The sequence below is a fragment of the Prunus mume genome, linkage group LG8 (genome assembly GCF_029339155.1).
Source record: "Prunus mume cultivar Tortuosa linkage group LG8, ASM2933915v1, whole genome shotgun sequence".
NCBI lineage: Eukaryota > Viridiplantae > Streptophyta > Magnoliopsida > Rosales > Rosaceae > Prunus > Prunus mume.
Genome location: NC_142705.1, coordinates 11,056,358 through 11,075,312, shown reverse-complemented (window position 1 = coordinate 11,075,312; position 18,955 = coordinate 11,056,358). Strand labels below are relative to the sequence as shown.

The following is an 18,955-nucleotide window of genomic DNA, read 5'->3' as shown; positions in this document are numbered from 1 at the left end:
TTAGAAGAAAAAAATAGGTTCGTTATATTAGGTAAATTTTTTTTACTAGGTACATTATTAGAGAAAAAAATAGGTACATTATTTAGATAAAAAAATTTCGTAAAACAAACAACAAATAGATTATCAAATTATTTTTTCATAAAACAAGTGATAGGTACATTATTTAGAGAAAAAATAGATACAAAATTTAGAGAAAAAATACCTATAGCTTCATTGTACTAGGCAAATTGTTTTACTAGGTACATTATTAGAGAAAAAATAGGTTAATTAAAAAAAAAAGGTTTTTTCATAAAACGAACAATAAAAAGATGATCAAATTATTTTTCATAAAACAAGTAATAGGTACTTTTTTTTTAAAGAAAAAAAGGGTACACTATTTAGAGAAAAAAAATAGGTATATTATTTAGAGAAAAAATAGGTTCATTTAAAAAAATTCATAAAAGAAACAATAAATAGATTATCAAATTATTTTTCAACATAATTAGAATGTACACTATTATTCATAAAACTATAATAAAATAGATTAGTAGTTGTATAATTCATAAAAGGAAAACAACATAATTTTTTTATATTAAATAAAAACCAAAACTTTAATCACCTATAGATTACTAATACGTTAATTTTGAATTTAATATTTAATTTGAAATAAGTTTCTAAATTAATTCCTACATCCATTATTACAACCATTTAGAGATCTTTCCAAATTCAACCTGTCTCATTAATTACACTCCCCCACATAATACGTTAACTTATAAATAAGGGTAGTTTTGAAATTAAAAAAAAAAAATTAAATTTTAAGCTACATTAGGTAACTTGCTTACTTGAATACTAGTCATCGGGTTTTATTTGAACAATTAGGTATTTTAAATAGAAAAATAAAGGAAAGAGCTGTAGATGATTAAAAATGAATTTTATGAATCTAAACTCAATTTACTATTGATTTTAGAAACTGGAAATTTAAAGGATTATTCTTAGATCTGGATCTTTGGATGCGAATAAATAAATTTCTAGCACAAGTTTCCTTTGTTGGCATATTAGTTCTACCTTGACAGACATACACGTACTGTTCCAGCTGACGTGCATTTTAAGCCTCCGATACATATGCATGCCGCTCCAGCTGTAGCACTTTCTAAGTCTCCAGAAGATACTGCTCCAGCTGGCGCGCATTCTAAGCCTCCGATACATATGCATACTTCTGCAAGTGGCCCGCATGTTAGTTAAACCGCGAGGACAATATGATCAGAAACGTACTTCAGAAGATGGAAAGACAAACAAGACTGATACATCGTCCATATCAAGTGGGGAGCTCAAGGATTTTCCGGCTCCAAGCGTCCGTACAAGTGAGAGAGATCCAGTTGCAAATTTAATACAAGGTAAATTACAAGGCATCCCAAAATCGTCGGGGGAGTCCAACTGCTGTATATACAGAGTCCCAAAGAGCTTTCGTAAAGGAAATAAACAATCATACTACAAACCTTGGGCTGTCCCTATCGGACCTTACCACCTTAGTGCTGGAGGAGGGCTCGAAGTCATGCAAGCCTTTAAATTCAACTACGTGAAGGCCTTTCTGGATCGGTACAACAAGATGAACTTAGACCTCTGTGTTCAGACAGTGAGAACCTGGGAAGCAAAGGCCAGGAGTAGTTATGCGCAGCCCTTTGAACTAAGCAGTAATGATTTTGTACTTTTGCTTCTAGTGGACGCAACTTTTGTGTTGGAGCTGATGATAGGAATTTCTTTCCCAGTTATATAGACATGCGGGATCCCATATATGGCAAGCCGAGGATGATTGAGGACGTTTACCATGACATGATTTTGATTGAAAATCAGCTTCCCTTGTTCGTGCTTGAGGGTTTGTTTACGCAGATTGGAGGAACTCTAGATGTTTCCTTTCCCGACCTTACACATGAGTTCTTCAAGCAGTTGGTGAAAATTGAAAAGTTTCCTGGCCATGTTGTCTGTCATGAAGTGAAACATTTTGTTGATTTTGTACGGCACTTCTACTACTTGCCCTCACTTCCACTTGACGAGGAGCAGCGAAAAGATAACAACAATGTTGTTTGCGAATGCCCCAGTGTGACAACGCTTGACGAGGCTGGAATTAAGTTTGTGACCAAGACATGCACCTCATCATCATTCCTTGACATACAATTCACAGATGGCGTTTTGCGGATTCCTGGGTTTGCAATGGATGACTGGACAACAACTCTATTCTTGAATCTCATCGCCTTCGAGCATTGCCACGAACACGCTGTGAAGTACATCTCCCATTATATTATTTTTCTTATGAGGTGCATGATCAGAACTTCAAAAGACGTGGATTTACTCGTCCAGAACAAAATTATATCCAGCAGGCCAGGCAGTAGCAGAGATCTGTTAACTCTGCTTGACCACATTGGAAAAGATGTTGGCTTGGGTGAGACAAATTGTTACTTTAGTCTCTGTAAAAATTTGAATGCATATGTGACCCAGAAAAATGAAGAAACAAGAAATCAATGCATACCCTCGGCAGAAGAGGTGGACAACAACTCTCAAGAGCAACTATTTCCAAACTCTGTGGAGGATTATGTCTACTATTGCAATATACTCATCATGCTCACCTTCATTTATAAGGTATATTATTATGCTCTAGCTAATGACTATCTTAGAATTATTACTTAAATTTTTGTCATCATTGCAAGTTCCTAAACCCTAAACATTTTGGTTCTCAAAGTCTAGCTCAGTTAACCATTTTATCTGCTATATTAAACGACTGCGGTGGAAAAATAGTTATATTTTCTGGTTATCAAACTCTATAGCATTAGCAAATGATATGTTGGAATAAGTTTGAGAGTGAGGTAGTCTAGTACTAGTTTATTCAGTTTGACCTCCTTTATATTACCTTTCTTTCACCCGTTTCTTCATTCCCATCTCTCGCTCGCAATCAGCCTAGTAACCTTTTTTTATTGGCCCAAATCCTAGTAACCAGATATTACGTAACATGCATTAATTAATTCCTCTTATAATTAACCATGGAGATTAATGCAAAAGCTCACCACTCAATCACAAGTCGATCGCATCACCGCACATTCTATTGCTTGCAATAGGGACATTCACATTGTTATGAGTCTTCATGTCCAGACTTCCACAAACCCCAAAAATCCACGTTCTATTGCTTGCATTAGGGCCAATTGGAACGCGGCGTTCACAAAGAAAACCCCAATATGATATTGTGGGTTCAATTCGACCACATAACGGGTTTCAATTTTGTACAAGAACAACCCTCTTGCAAATCGCGATATACTCTGTCGAGCCGTTTGACTTGGGGTTGAAGGAACAAAGAATGATTCGTGTGAAGATATTGATGACCGACTTACAGGAGGCTGGAGATGAAGGAGGGGGTTTTGGAAGAAATCAATAGGCAACGTGAAGATGGTGGTGTGAGTTTGAACATGGAGATGTTTGCATGGGCTATGTATAAGAGCGGTTGGTAAGGAACACAAGATGTCAGGATAGAGGCTCGTTTGGGTTTGAGGGTTGGGTTGGGTAGCTTGATCAGCGGAGGGCCAATGACATGCTCGACTGGTTTGTATGATAGTTGATTAAATCGGGAACTTGTATATAATATATATTTTTTTTACATAGCACTAGAGTGTTTAGGTTGACATTGTAATTTAATGGATGTAGAAGATTCTTGTAAATTATGATTTGTTGAATTTTGTGGCCATGAAAAGAAGTAGAAAAAGGAATAGATATTATGAGGAAACCTTTTCCTATTGTAGATAATCATGCCTTGCCTTTAATGGGAAGCATCTTGCAATGAACCTTTTTCTTTTGTTATGAAGAAGAATTAGATAATACTTTGTTAGTTTCTTGTAACAATGTCAAAGAACAATATGGGCACTTTTGATTTTGTATATATATATACACACACACAGAGGCATCAATTATAATAACAATCAGTCAGCTTGTCCCTGCCTGAAAATAATATATCTCGATTACAGAGGTGGCCAAATCATCCACCCAAACTGGTATGTATCTTTTTAATCGTATATGCAATATGCAAAATTTCTTTGTACATTTGTTGAAAGATTTCATGATTAGTTTTGGTCTTGTCACCTACCTGAAATAATAAGTAAACAATATTCATATAATAATTAGAGTGATTGTTTCAGAATTAGTCCAATCCACATGTCGCACAACATCGAAAGAAAAAAGACATAAAAATGAAAATTTTCTCACTCACCACGTTAATAGAAAAGAAATTACCCTTTTATTTATTTGTAATAATTTCCCTGTTTAGATTATCTTGATAATATTTACTAAACAATTTAATATAGCAAATAATTTCCGTAATGCATAGCCATATCATGTGAGAAACATAGATGCGCAATACATTCAAAAAACCAAGTTTTAGCAATATGCTAATGTATCATGTGTCATAGCGGTTGGCGGAGCCATTCTTAGGCCTGGAGTGGCCCTACCTCCCCTGATTTTGGTATCTCCTCTATTAAATTATATGTAACATGTAGAATTTGTAATAAAGAACTTATAATTTAAGTTAAAATTTTCTCTAAAACAAATTAGACACATGACCAAATTAGAAATATTTAGCTATAAACATGTAACTATTGAATACTTAGGTGCTTTATATACTTGTATTTTCTACTTCAGCCCCCCAACTTTATGATTCTATCTCCACCCCAACGAGTGACATAGTCGCCTCCATGTACAACAACAATAGCAAACCACCAAAATGGTCCGTAATGAGATGTATCTATGAAGGCCAATAATGTCTTTGTCAAAGACTGTTCATGTTATCATTCATCTAATCTCATACATGTTTACATACATTATTGGAAAACATGAAACATAAAAACATATGGGTGCTGATTTTTTCACTCTCTTTTTGTCCACATACACTTCCTTTTGTTTTTTTAAAATACTTTTTACTATAACATATAAGGAAGTGTAAGTGAACAAAAGATGAGTGGGAATATCAACTTCCAAAAATATAACCAATTATATTAAGCTAAAACTGTCAATAATCCTTTCAACATACTCATTAAATATCTTTAGCCATAATTAACCCTTTTGTTAATGGGAACCAAAAAAGAAATAGAGGAAGCTATACATTTTTAATTGAATAATCAGGGCTTGAATGGGAAGCAGGTTGCAAGGAAACTTTTCTTTTTGGAAATATTGAAGAATACCTTGGATGACATTTTGTGAATTTCTTGTAACAAGGTCAAACGTCCCTGCCTGAAAATAATATCTTATACGAAGAAGGAGCCATGTTCAGGTTAACCCGTGGATATGAATATGTAAGCTTCATCATCCTCTGACCTACAAACTTTATCAATTAACTCTAGAGTTTTTGACATGCAATATTATAAATTTAAAAAGCACATATACTGTCTGATGCTGGCTTACTAACTAAAGTAAAATTTTGGCTCTGCCATACACATGATGACAGAAAGCACATAGTAGTAGGGATCCCCCCCCATCCGATGGGAATGGCGTTAGAGATATAGATCCGATACATAAGCAGACTGCTCCAGCTGGCGCGGATTTTGATCCTCCACAAGGTGGTCCGATACATGAACAACGTGGTCTAGTTCCGATGCCTCCACATCCGATACCTACTCCTCCACACGTCCATACAAGTATAATTGGAAATTCGAGTGATTTAGTGGCGATTGCCATACAGGAATGTATCCAAGGCACGCCTGATCTGTCGCCTGAGTGTTGCATCTACAGAGTCCCGGAGAGATTTCTCAAAGGGAATGAAGAATTCTACAAACCTTGTGTAGTCGGAATCGGACCTTACTTCGGAAGAGTACAAGCTATGTCAAGACCAAATACGTGGACGCCTTTTTCCGCCGGTACAAGCTCAACTTGGACGATTGTCTTAGATTAGTGAGAGCATGGGAAGCAAAAGCGAGGAGCTATTATGTGGAGCCTATTGAACTAAGTAGTGATCAATTTACTTTTACAATGCTGATGGATGCAACTTTTGTTTTGGAACTCATGCTTAGGCATCACTTTTCTAGATACAGAGGTAATTGTGATCCGATATTTCACAAGCCGAGGATAATTGAAGACGTTTACCACGACATCTTGTTGATAGAAAATCAACTTCCTTTCTTCGTGCTCGAGGGTTTGTATTTGTACATGCAAATCGGTGCGAGTACAGGAGATCATCATCTTTCTTTCACCGAGCTAACTCATGACTTCTTCAAGGGTTTCTTGCAAATTGATGAGTGTCCCGCTAACCTTGATCAAGTGAATCATTTTGTTGATTTTATACGACGCCACTACTTGGCGCTGCCACCGCCTCAAAAGGATGAGCAGAAACATAACGCTATGGTTCATGAAATTCCACCAAGCGTGACGGCACTTGATGAGGCCGGAGTTAAGTTTGAGACAATTAAAGGCAGTGCCTCCTTGCTTGAACATATCTTTCAAGAATGGTTGTCTCAAAATTCCAAATTTCGTAGTAGACGACTGGACAGAAACTCTCTTCAGAACCTGATCGCTTTTGAGCAGTGCCACGGCACGGAGAAGTACATTTCCCAGTTTATGTTCCTCATGATGTGCATGATCAGGACTTCAAAGGACGCAGATTTACTCATGGACTACGGAGTCATATCTAGCATGCTAGGGAGTGGCAAAGACCTCTCCATTCTGTTTAACCATATCAGCAGAGACGTTGGCTTCGAAAAGCCTTTTTATTACTTTCAGATTTGTGCAAATCTAAATGCATACTGCAAGACCCGTCGGCACCGGTGGAAGGCAAGTCTAAAGCGAGACTATTTCAACACTCCATGGAAGATTGCTTCTACTATTGCTGCAATTGTACTCCTTGTACTCACCTTCACACAAACAGTATGCTCTATTTTATCCCTCCCTAAGACCTAAAAGTGTCTTTATTGTATAAATGTCACGAAATAGAACTTTAGTGTACACAAAAATAGAACTTCAGTAATTGCAATTTGTTGTTTTAAATGTCACGAAATTAAAGTTCAAAAAACCCAAATCAAAAGTTCAAGAACCAAAAGATGCAGAAGATTAGAACAGCAAAACACACAGCCTCTCAAAGAATAAGAATCTTGGATGAGGAGAGATGTAAATGTAACTGTGCCTTGTGGTCGAAAAAGTTTAGAGAACCCAAAACGTTCTTCAAATAATGAGATCTAGAGATGACCTAGATGATGGGCTGAGGATTTCAGCTCTCAACGAGAAAGAAGAAGAGTAAAGCGGGGTATAAGACTCTCATTTATTTAAAAGCACGAGGGCATTATGGCTAACTTGAAAATTTCTTTAACTGCACCCGCTTGCTTCTCATGACATCAACTTCTTAAAGCACCTTCCCATCTGCTTCCAAAAATTGCTGCTAACGACCCTTAATTTTTACAATAAGCTGTTCTTTAGTTATTTTCAACGCACCACAACACCAAACGGAGCATAAAAAGCTTCATATTACATCACAAGCATTAATTCCCTATTAATTTATCAACCATGGAAATTAATGCAATAACTCAACACTCAGCCACCCTGCCGCTACTCCCAGTTTCAGACAACCAATTGGCGACCTAGAAATTTTTGAATGGAGGGGCAATATTCAGGGGAAGATCAACTAAAATTCATACCAAATAACAATTAACCTAGCGAAAAGCAATATCAATTAATCTAATTGAAATATATATCAAATTATCAATTAAACAAATAAATCATAATTGATCATACAATCGTTTGTCGCGTAGCTTATTCCTCTTCTTGAGACTAGTCATCCTCCTAATTGAGCAGACATAATGTGTACCAGTCTTTGTGGGTCATCGTTGTCCAATGGTGATCCTACGACCAGGAACATTTTAGGATACGATATTCATATGTATAAGGTCTCTTGCATCTAACTTCTTTAGACCATTTTTCATTTATATCTTAATCCATGGACTTGTTACTTTGTGTACGTTATGTATCTAAAGCAACGTTCTTGTCTTTTTTATTATTATATATTATTTCCTTAGAATTATTCATTTTATATTTGCTTCTATGGCATATATCTAACATTTTCTTCTCCCCATTCCCCATGACCACCATTGTTCCCTCCCAATAGACCTTTTCTCTCTCTCTCTCTCTCTCTCTCTCTCTCTCCTGTTTTTTTAATTACAACAAAGGGAAGGCATGGGTGGAGCCCCTTTGTTTATTAAAATGCTTTTATTTATTTATTTGAGATTTTATATTATTTTAACATTTAAAATGACCAATTTGCCCTCATATTTAACGGAAAATTTGATGAAATGTTGAGATTTCGACGGTAGGGGAATTGGAAATAAAAATTAGTTCTTGTACTTAATTTTCTAGGAAGAAAAAAAAGTTGATGGTGCAAATTGAAAGTAGCGTACAAGTTCAGGGGGTAAATCGACAGTTAGCCCTTCCCTTAATTATTTATTTCTTTTTGGTATGGTCCAAAATGAGTCGTTTTGCCCAGGACTTTGAAAAAGAAAAAGAAAAAAGGCATGCTTCGCACAGGGCAACAAACAAAGAAGAACATGGTTGTGGCATTTACTCATATAGTTCGTAGGCAGCATAGCCGAGGGGCAAATCTAGCGCCTCCTGGGTTTTTCCAGTGAGGGGAGGTGAGTTGCACCTCATTGCGCCTTAATGGGTCCGCGGTGCAAGCAACTCTTTAACCCCATGATATTGCAGTCTTTCGCATCGCGATGCATTGCGAAATTAGGACTTGTCCACCGCATTCTATTGCTTGCATTAAGGACATCACATTATTATGCGTCCTCATGTACAGACTTCCACAAACCCTAAAAGTTCATCTTTACTAGATGTTCGTGTCCAAGCTTAACGTCTCAAACACATCACTAAGGGCCAATCAAGACGTGGCCTTCACCATAGACAACCCTTACGAAGCAGCTATCTTGCAAGGGATCTTTCTCTTTTTTCTTTTTTTAAATTTTTATACAGAAGACTTATGTTTGAGCAAATTTCTGCATGGGGAATTTTCGTGGGTTGAGTCTTCAACCCTTTGAGCTTCATTTTCTCTCTTTCTTCCTTGATCCTTGTGAAAAAGGTTGGAGTAAATAGACCACATTCATGGCGTGTCTGCCAAAGGCCATTCGATGACTAAGTCAGTTAAATGATCTTAAAAAAGATGTGGAGATAACGGAAAGGATGGAGGTCTTCTCTCACGGAGAGAGTCAAGTGGCCAGAACCGTGTATGTGGGTGGTCGGAGTCGTGAGGGAGAGAGATCCAAGAGTGGCGTGAGAGAAAGAGAGCTTTTTGTGTAGAGTTTCAAAATTACCTCTTGTGTGTTGTGTAGCCATGTATTTATGAACCCTTGTAGGCTAGGGTTTGAAGAATAATCCTTATTTGTTTAAGATTATTCTTACCCGTAAATAAGAGATTGGAATTAATCAAGGAGATTTGATTTGAGGTGATATTCTCATCTTAAATCAAAGATAATTTCTCTAATTAAATAGAATTAATTAGGGTAATCAGTTGGCTTAAGGAATATTCCCTTTCCACATGCCACCCATCTATTGATTGCCAAAATATGTGTTCCCACAACTTAGATAATACTTTGTTATAATTTCTTGTAATAATGTCGATGAATAATACTTTGTTAATTGCTTGTAATAATGTCAAAGAATATGAAGAATAATACTTTGTTAATTTCTTGTAATAATGTGAAAGAATAATATGGAACTTTACATTCTGTTATATACACATTAATTATCATGATCAGCCACTTTCAGAGCTTGTCTCAAATGCCTACCTGAAAATAATATATCTTGATTGCAGAGGTGGAGTCATCTAGTGAAAATCATCCACCCAAACTGGTACGCCTAATGTCTTTTTAATAATATATTATGCAAAATTTACATGTGTAGAAAGATTTCATGATTAAATTTTGATCTTTTTAGCTACCCGAACATAATCACTTAACATACTCTTTTGTATTCTGATAAGATGTTGAAATGAACCCAAAAACCATCAAACCCAACCACTGGGGGAAGGATGTTATTTACTACAACAAAATTATATCCACTTTCTTACTAATGTTTTGCATCTCACTTTGCTTTCCATTATCATGTTTTTAAAAAAGTTTGTTACAAATATTGATGTGGCACGAATGGAGCTTATTATCTTGCTCAAATGTATATCACCTAAGTGCAATGTGTGTAAAAAAAACACTTAGAAGACAATTTAAATGTTAAAAATAGATTTTTTTAAAAAATTAAAAATAAATAAAAAATCACCAATTCTCTTTCTCTCACCTTGTGGGTTCATCTTTTATGCCACAAGTCTAGTGTTTGAGAGTAAAATGCACAATAAGTTGTGGTATCCAACACGACCCAATCCTTGTAAGAGTAAAACTCAAGAACAACCTAGTCCTCCTTGTTCTAGGATTCCTTTCAAGTAGACATATCTTGATCAACCTAAAGCATCGTAGCTCGCTTAGGACTAGAAGTCCTTTTAGTGGATACTACGTAAATTAGGCTTATATCAGCTCAGCTTAACTCCGTCACTTGTATTCTAGAGGTATTTTATCTCAACAACAAACGAGTCAAGTAATGCTAGTGCCTAGAGAATTTTTAAGAGTGTCCTTAGAAATATTTCTAATGGAAATATGGATGAAAATAGATGGAGGTGATAGATTCACACCAAAAGTGAAGTTTAGGTGCCATACGTACGTTAAAATAATTTCTTTGGGTGGCAATTGCACACACCCTTGATGTTTGTGAATCTTTTTTTTTTTTCCATCAAATAATCTTTTTTCTTCCAAGAACCAGGTAGAAATTATTTATTTGTGTTAAACTTAAAATCTTAAAATATGATAACTTAACTAGCAATTGTCTTGATCCAAATACAACTTTAAATTATATGTTCTTTTATTTATTTTATGTAATCGATGACAACTTAACGACATAATTTTTTTATGGATTATTTAAAAGGTTTAATGACCCGGTTTGGACCAGACGTTCGTCCTCTTGACTCAAAGAGGTTGGGTGCTGCGACAACAATTAAAAAAGGGCCATGTCAATGGGCGCGACTATTTCCATGGAAAGGGCAACACAAGGCGTCGTCTTCTCCAAAGGAAATTTCATCAACGACGGATGTTCCAAGTGCATCCACAAATCTTTGGACCAGAAGTAGAGAACCCAAACCCGCGCGATCAAGCGCGATTCCATCTAAGGGTTTAGCGTCGCGAGAAACGCCGTTATCTGGGCCGGCCAAGGAGACTTTAACAACACGAGGTGCTCCAAGTCCAAAGGAATCAACCAATGCTGCTTGGACCAGCAGCTGCTGCAGCAGATGGAGAACCCAAACCCGCGCGATCAAGTGGCGATTCTAATTGAGGATAAGATGCGAAGAACGCCGCCGTTTTCGCCAGATTGTGCTATTTACCAAGTCCCCGAGAGATTTCGCGAATGGAAATGAACAACACTACAAACCCCGGGTGGTCCCAATCGGACCCTATCACTCCTACCACGGAAGTTTCCCACAAATGCAAAGCTATAAGCTCAAATACATAGAGGCCTTCACCAGCCGAAACGAGCTCGGATTCATAGACCAATGCCTTGGCTTTGTGAGAAGTTGCGAGATAAAAGCCAAGAGATATTATGTCGAGCCCATTGACCTAGCAGTGATGACTTCGCCGGCTGATCTTTGGTGGACGCAATTTTGTCTTGGAGCTTATGCTTAGGCATCAGTATGCCCAATATATAGACGACAGCGATCGAATATATCATAAGCCGCGGATGATAATAGATGTTTTCCTTGATGTCGTGTTGTTGATGAGAACCAAATTCCCTTCTTTCTTCTTGAGGGTTTGTATGACCTTGTTGATAGTAGCTACAAAGCAAATCTCAGCTTCTTTGTGGATCTTACGCATGAGTTCTTGAAGGGTTACGTCAAAATCGATGAGTTTGGTGCTGATCATGCACCTGTGCCTCAAGTTAACCATGGAGTGAAGCATTTTATTGATTTTATACGATACTACTACTTGCCCATGTCGCCTGTGGAGGGTGAAAATCCCAATAGTCATCCTAGGGTTGAAGAAATCCCACCAAGCATGACAGTGCTAGACGATGCCGGGGTTCAGTTTGTGACAAGAACAACAACCTTCTTAGACATACAATTCAACAACGGAAGTCTCATAATTCCGAATTTTAGAGTTGACGATTGGACGGAAACTCTCTTCAGGAACCTCATCGCCTTTGAGCAGGGCCACTGCCACGATCACCAAATGAAGTACATTTCGCAATTTATGTTCCTCATGGGGGGCATGATCAAGACTTCAAAGGACGTGGACTTGCTCATTGAACATGGAATTATATCTAGTACGCTGGGGAGTAACGATGATCTGTCCGCTCTATTTAACCGCATTGGCCAAGGGGTTGCAGTCAATTCGCAAACTTATCGTTACCTTATCCTTTCCCAAAGACTCAATGCCTACTGCAAGGCTCCTTGGCACAGATGGAAAGCAATTCTGAAACGCGACTATTTCAACACTCCATGGAAACTTGCTTCTACTATTGCTGCAATTATACTCCTTGTGCTCACACTCATCCAAACCATATGCTCTATCTTATCCCTCTAAGAGGAGACATTACAGATCGACAACCAAGAACAATCTTTTCACCATACTCATTAAGTTTCATCCTCATAAGCACTCATTGTTTATGAATCTCCATATATAACAACAAAGTGTTTTAGTTCCATTTATGTTTAGTACCCTTATAATATTTTTCATTTTTGAAGAAAAAAAATGCAGTGACAGTAAATTAAATAAAAGTTCAAATGCATCTTCCCAAGGACTATCTTAATTAATTAGGCCCAGATGTTAGAATTACATTGTCTTTATTGCAAGTTCCTAAAGAATTTTTCTTCAGTACAAGCGATTTGGGGGAAGGGGTTTACACAAATATTCATTGGGTACTTGAGGGTTTCGAACCTTTGCCCACATAGGTGGATGCAAAAAAGCTTAACTAACAAAGGTATACCCCATTGGCAAAAACATAAAATTCTTAAACATGGGCAATTTGGATTTTTGAAAATTTTACCATTATAGCCTAATTTATTTTTGGCATTTCAACGAACTTCTGATTCTCGAAGTTTAACCATATTCTATCTGCTATCAAACGAGTGTTGTTGAGAACTTCTAGTAGTTATATTTTCTATTATCAAATTCTACTAGTTATTCATTTTACTCTCATTTAGCAAATGTTAGTTGTAATCACTTTCAAGTTACAACAACCTCTACTCTCTAGTAGTTATTCAGTTTTACCCTTCCCCTTTATATTAACTCGCTTTCATTCATTTCTTCATTCCCATCTCTCTTGCAATCACCCTAGTAACCTTCTATTACATTACTTGCGTTAATTAATTCCTCTTAATTAAGCATGGAAATTAATGCAAAAGGTTATCACCACTCAACCACAGAGCCATTGCTCAAGCAACCCTTCAAACCCCATCGTGTCCCAGTCAATTGCATCCCAATCCATTTCAAGATTAGTACGTCCACCACATTCTAGCACTTGCATTAGGGACATTCACATTGTTATACGTCTTTATGTCCAAGCTTGACGTCTCAAACACATCACTAGGTGCCAGTTGGGACGTGGCCTTCACCATAGACAACCCCAACATGGTCTCATGGGTTCACTTCGATCGGATAGAGGGTTCAATTTTATACAAAGATAGCCCTCTGGCGATATATTTTGTCAAGCCATTTGACTTGGGTTTGAAGGAGCAAAGAATGATGCATGTGAAGATATCGATGATTGGATTACAGAATCAGCCGGCGATGAAGGTGTCAAATTTGGAAGAAATGAATAGGCAATGTGAAGATGGTGTTGTGGGTTTGAAGATGGAAATGTATGCATGGGCTACTTATAAGAAGGGGTTGGTGGGGAACACAAGATGTCATGATGGAGGCTCATTGTTTGGGTTTGAGGATTGGCTTCTTGCCTAAAGTTGGGTTCGGTAGCTAGATCAGTAGGGCCAATCACTTGCTCGACTGGTTTGTATGACAGTTGATTATATCGGAAATTTGTAATTTTTTTTTTTGGTAGTACTAGGGTTGAAGTTGTAATTTGATCGATGTAGAAGATTCTTGTAAATTATGAACAAGAGGAACTTGTGTGTCTTTCTCTAGGGATTAATGCATGAAAAGTGAAGGTAATATGGGAACCTTCTTTTGATCTTTACCCATGTTTAAATGCCATCACAATGAGTAATCTTTTAATGTGACTATAACACTATCAGGTTGTGTTCCTAATGTCGGTTTGGCATTGATTATTAAATTAATATACTATTACTAAGCTACAACATTATATTAATGGAATATAATAATTAATGTGAAGTCCCCTTTAAGTGTAGCGCTCTGTACAATCGCTTATTATGCACTTGCTAATAGGGTGGGCATTCAAACCGGCAAATCAGAAACCTGAACCAAATCGTATCAGAAAAAATCGAGTTGACCAAAAAGTCAACATCCAATAAAAAAACCGAACCAAACCGATTTGACAGGTTTTAGTTTCTATTCCATGCCTCCAAAAACCGAACCAAACCAAACCAAACCGACTTAAATATAATTAATTTTTATGTTTTAATTTTTACCTCAGCCAATTCCAACTTGAAGCCTAACACCTTATACCTCAGCCAAAATCCAAAAGCTTTAAGTCCATCTTCTCTCTCTCTTCCTTTCTCTTTTTCTTCTTTCTTCTCTCTCTCTCTCTTCTTTTCTCTCTTCCATGTGCTTGTGCGGACACTCTCTCTCTCTTCTTCTTTTTTCTATCCCTCCCTTCTTCTTCCCTCTTTTTCTTCTTTCTTCCTCTCTTTTTTCTTCTTTCTTCTTTTTTCTCTTCCTTGTGCCTGTGCCGACAGTCTCTCTCTCTCTCTCTCTTCTTCTTCCTCCTTTTTCTTTTGTTTTTTTCTATCCCTCTCTTCTTCTTTCTTCTACTTCTTTTCTCTCTTCCATGTGCCGACTCTCTCTCTCTCTCTTCTTCTTCCTCCTTTTTTTTTCCATCCCTTCTTCTCTCTCTTTTTCTTTTTTCTTCCCTCTTTCTCTCCAAAAGAAAACCTAGCCTCAACTTCTTCTTCTCTTCTTCTCCTCTTCCTCTCCTTTGCTCTGTCTGATTTCTCCTTTTGTTTTGCTCGATAGATTGGAGGATATGTTTTTCATTTTGCTGGATCTAATTGCTGGAAAAAGGCAGCCAGAGAAGCTACAAAAATTATGTTTTTTCACTGATTGCTGAGATTTGGGTTTGTTGGGATGTGGCTATATATGTTTTTATGTATATCAATTGATTGTATTTTGGGGTATCAACAATTGGGTTTTTAGAGGTTGTTTGTGGTGGTTGATTTTTTTATTTTTTTATTTTTGGTGTGCATATATGTTGCCATTGAAATTCTGCAATAAGAGAATATTATCAGAATGGAGAAGATTGAAAAAAAAAAAAAAAAAGTTAGAATTGTTTGCTGGTTCAAACTGGGAAAATTGGAACCGAATCGGATCTAAACCATTCGGGTTGGTTCGATTGAGTTGTTAATTTTTCATCAAAATTGAACAGGACCGAACCAGATAAACAGTACAATTTTGGTTCTAAAATTGAATGAGAAACGAATCGAACCTGACCATGCCCAGCGCTACTTGCTAATTAAAAGCCTGCTCTGAAACTTGATTATAATGCTAAGTAGAAAATTATATTAGGGACACATGGCAAATCCCATGACACTAATCAGCGGAGAGACAACACAAAACCTTTCATTATAGAAGATATGGATTTGCAGAAGAATAAATATAACAAATATAATAATTAAATATAAAATTTTGGTTCTAAGAAGTTTGTAATCTGGAACTTCAATTAACTTAAATTAATAACAGATTTAAAAACTAAGACCACCTATTCGGAATGCAGAGGCTAACCACACACTGACGCAAAACTTTCATCTATTACCCACATCAAACATATATTTGATGTGGTTAGGATTCTTATTATAAGTCTTTTTTTATAAAAAAAATTAAAGAAAGGGAAACTTCATTAATTTGGACAAATTATAAAAGACCTCCCAAATTATAGTATCATTTTCAAGTTTATACCCACTTTTGATTTTGTTGGCATTCTAGTGAGGGTGGTGACTGGTGACCCTATAATTTCGGAGGTCTTTTGTAGTTTTTCCTTTGTACAAAGTAGTGCAACTGTAAAGAAAAAGAAGGAATATGAGAATGAATAAAGAAGCCAATAATTTGGGGCACTCAGCTTTACCGAAGTGGCTTTAATAAATAATAATTTAAAATGGCTTTCACCTGCTCCTCTCCTCCCACTTCCCAAGCTGCTTGTTTTGTTCTTTTTCTTTTCTTCTTTTGGGTCGAGAACAGGGAGATTGCTTTGTTAACGTTTTCTTCTTCCTAATCTTGACTTCAGAGGTGAACTCAAACTGGTAAGGCTTATGGATTTTAATCATGTATGCAAATTTGTTTCTACATTTTCTTTCTACATATTAGAAATATATATGTTGTGACCAAATTTTTTCAAAAAAGAAAATGCTTAACTTTAATTGAAATGTTTTGAATTTGAAGGATGAACAGAAAGAGGAGATGCGGTAATCTAAGTTTTGCGCCAGCTGAGGCTGTGGAAGAAGAAGAAGCCTTTTGAACTAGTTTCATAGCACCTCCATATCCATACAGCAAACATGCTACCAGCAGTTGAGAAACCGCGCGATCAAGTGGCGATTCTAATCGAGGGTAAAGTGCGAGAAATGCCCTCATTTTGGTCAGATTGTTGTATTTACAAAGTCCCCGAGAGATTTCGCGAAGGAAATGAAGAATTCTACAAACCCTCGGTGTTCTCAATCGGACCTTACCACTTTCACCAAGGCAGTTTCCCACAAATGCAAATCTTTAAACTCAAATACTTAGAGGCCTTCTTGAGCCCAAACCATCTCAGCTTAGACCAATGCCTTGGCCTTGTGAGGACGTGGGAAGGAACAGCCAGGCGTTATTACGCCGACCCCATTGACCTAAGCAGTGATGAGTTTGCAGAGCTGATGCTGGTGGATGCAATTTTTGTCTTGGAGCTTTTGCTTAGGGCACAGTTTTCCGAATATGTAGATGATTGCGATCCAATATAGAAAGCAGTGTATGATTTTCGATGTTGTGCATGATGTCATGTTGATTGAGAACCAAATTCCCTTCTTTGTTCTTGAGGGTTTGTATGACCTAGTTGATAGCAACTCCACAGGAAATCTCAAGTTGGTCGAGCTTACGCACGAGTTCTTAAAGTGTAACGCCAAAATCGACGCATTTGGTGCTGATCATGCACCTGTGCCTGGAGTTGACCATGGACTATATCATTTTGTTGATTTTATACGATACTACTACGTGCCCCCGCCGCCTAGAGAGGATGTATATCACGAAGGGGTTTATGAATTCTCTATCCCACCAAGCGTGACAATGCTAGACGACGCTGGAGTTAAGTTTTGAGGACAAGAAAAACCTTCTTGCTTGACATACAGTTCGACAACCGACGTCTTGTAATTCCGAATTTTAGAGTAGATGATTGGACGGAAACTCTGTTCAGGAACCTACTCGTCTTTGAACAGTGCCACGATCACCACATGAGGTACATTTCACAATTTATAGTCCTCATGGGGTGTCACGACTTCAAAGGACGTGGACTTGCTCACTGAACACGAAATTATATCTAGCCTGTTGGAGATTAACGATGAATTGTCAGCTCTAATTAAACGAATTGGCCAAGGGGTTTACATCGATGGGCGAACTGATTATTACCTAAGCCTTTCAGAAAATCTCAGTGCCTACTGCAAGGTCCCTTGGCACAAATGGAAAGCAAATTTGAAGCGCGACTATTTCAACACTCCATGGAAACTTGCTTCCACCATTGCAGCAATTATACTCCTTGTGCTCACACTCATACAAACCATATGCTCCATCTTATCCGTATAGCTTAATTAGGTCCACGGCCAGAAATTAAGATTAAGGCCTTGTGTATGCACGTATGTTCTTTCCAAGTGTTAAAACTGAAGTAATTTTGTTATGCCATGAGCTTATGTTGTTCTAGGTCTTGGTTTGCATATTAGTAGTCTCAAGTTCGAACCCCCATGGCACCTTAGCAGTGCGCGTGTGAAAAAAAACCCCTACCTCTCCCTAATTTTGATAATTTGTTCTAGATTTGTAACGTTCGAACTAATATAATACGGTTATTGTGATTGTCTTTATTTTTCGATTATGTTCTATAGTTTGGCTACTTTACTTGAGATTTCAAATCTCCCCCAGATAAAGTCAGTGATTAAATGAAATTTGATTCGTTGAATAAAGAGGTTTTCACCACCAAGCATATTTGATTATATTTGATTGCTAAGCTTTTGGGTTGATCCTTCTCAGGCTTTGAACTAATTTGTGGAACGAACACACAACCATGGAAGTGATTGCTTCAGAATTAGTTCCATGAAAGTGATGCCGAAAATAGATAAATGGTGGGCAAATGAGCCGTAGAAAGTGATGGCACAATGATGCCATGAAATCGTGTGATATGCTTTTTAATGTATTAAGTAGTATTATCTCTTATTCCTCAAAATAAAAAGTTAAATCCACCCACATGAAAATGAAACTTGTCTCACCAACACCAGCCACGGTAATAGAAAAGAAATTACTATTATTTTTAGGCTTAACATCACAAAACGTCCTTAATGATGCAATTTGATAGTTTCGTAAATCTTATGGACGTTTTGTGATATTAAGCCTTATTGTTATTTGACCTTTTAAAATGATCTAAATAATCTATATATATATATATATATATATACAACAAAAGGCAGAGAATGGTGAAACATTCAAAATACTAAAAAATGCCCTTGGTTAATCCAAACATTAAGAATTAAAATTATTAATTAAATGAAGATAATATGGTAAATTCACACTTTTTTATA

At 36.9% G+C, this 18,955-nt stretch overlaps 4 pseudogenes across 2 annotated transcripts; all 4 read left to right on the top strand.

The window, feature by feature from the left end:
- Window positions 1-1,022: 1,022 nt before the first annotated feature.
- Window positions 1,023-3,702, top strand: LOC148914714 (UPF0481 protein At3g47200-like; annotated as a pseudogene).
- A 1,529-nt stretch (window positions 3,703-5,231) lies between these two features.
- On the top strand, window positions 5,232-6,980 carry LOC103341697 (UPF0481 protein At3g47200-like; annotated as a pseudogene). The gene is made up of 2 exons (XR_016122798.1): window positions 5,232-5,303; window positions 5,456-6,980. The product of XR_016122798.1 is annotated as a UPF0481 protein At3g47200-like (transcript).
- A 4,221-nt stretch (window positions 6,981-11,201) lies between these two features.
- On the top strand, window positions 11,202-12,812 carry LOC103341862 (UPF0481 protein At3g47200-like; annotated as a pseudogene).
- A 3,503-nt stretch (window positions 12,813-16,315) lies between these two features.
- On the top strand, window positions 16,316-18,086 carry LOC103341863 (UPF0481 protein At3g47200-like; annotated as a pseudogene). Its single transcript, XR_016122467.1, has 2 exons — window positions 16,316-16,447; window positions 16,587-18,086. The product of XR_016122467.1 is annotated as a UPF0481 protein At3g47200-like (transcript).
- Window positions 18,087-18,955: the final 869 nt, after the last annotated feature.